At 56.4% G+C, this 330-nt stretch overlaps 1 protein-coding gene across 1 annotated transcript in view; it reads right to left on the reverse strand.

The window, feature by feature from the left end:
• The window catches only part of LOC119586000 (putative proline-rich protein 21), an 8,523-nt gene that overhangs the window by 768 nt on the left and 7,425 nt on the right, over window positions 1-330 (reverse strand). The gene's annotated exons all lie outside the window — the stretch shown is intronic.

Below are 330 nucleotides of genomic sequence, written 5' to 3' on the forward strand. Positions count from 1 at the left end.
CCGAAAAGCCCAAGCGGGAAAAGGGAAAAAATCCCAGAGAGAAAGAGAGAAAGGGCGAGAGAAAGAGCGAGGCAGCATCCCAGCATCTCAGTCACCCAGGCGCATCTCCCCTTTTCGTCCCCCCCGAAAGGACCTTTGTTTTTCCCCTGAAATCTCTCCCCCGGAGGGGGCCTGAAAACCCCGTCTGCCTCCGCGGCGAGAGCGCTGCCCCTTCCCCTGGGGGGGGCCCTCGCCATGGCCCGGGGGGGTTTTCCCTTGTTTCTTTCCCCCCAAAGGGATTGGTCAAAAGGGGATTTAAAAGCAGAGTGTTGGGTATTTTTTATAAAATTT

Source organism: Penaeus monodon, chromosome 20 (assembly GCF_015228065.2).
Source record: "Penaeus monodon isolate SGIC_2016 chromosome 20, NSTDA_Pmon_1, whole genome shotgun sequence".
NCBI classification, from domain to species: Eukaryota; Metazoa; Arthropoda; class Malacostraca; order Decapoda; family Penaeidae; genus Penaeus; species Penaeus monodon.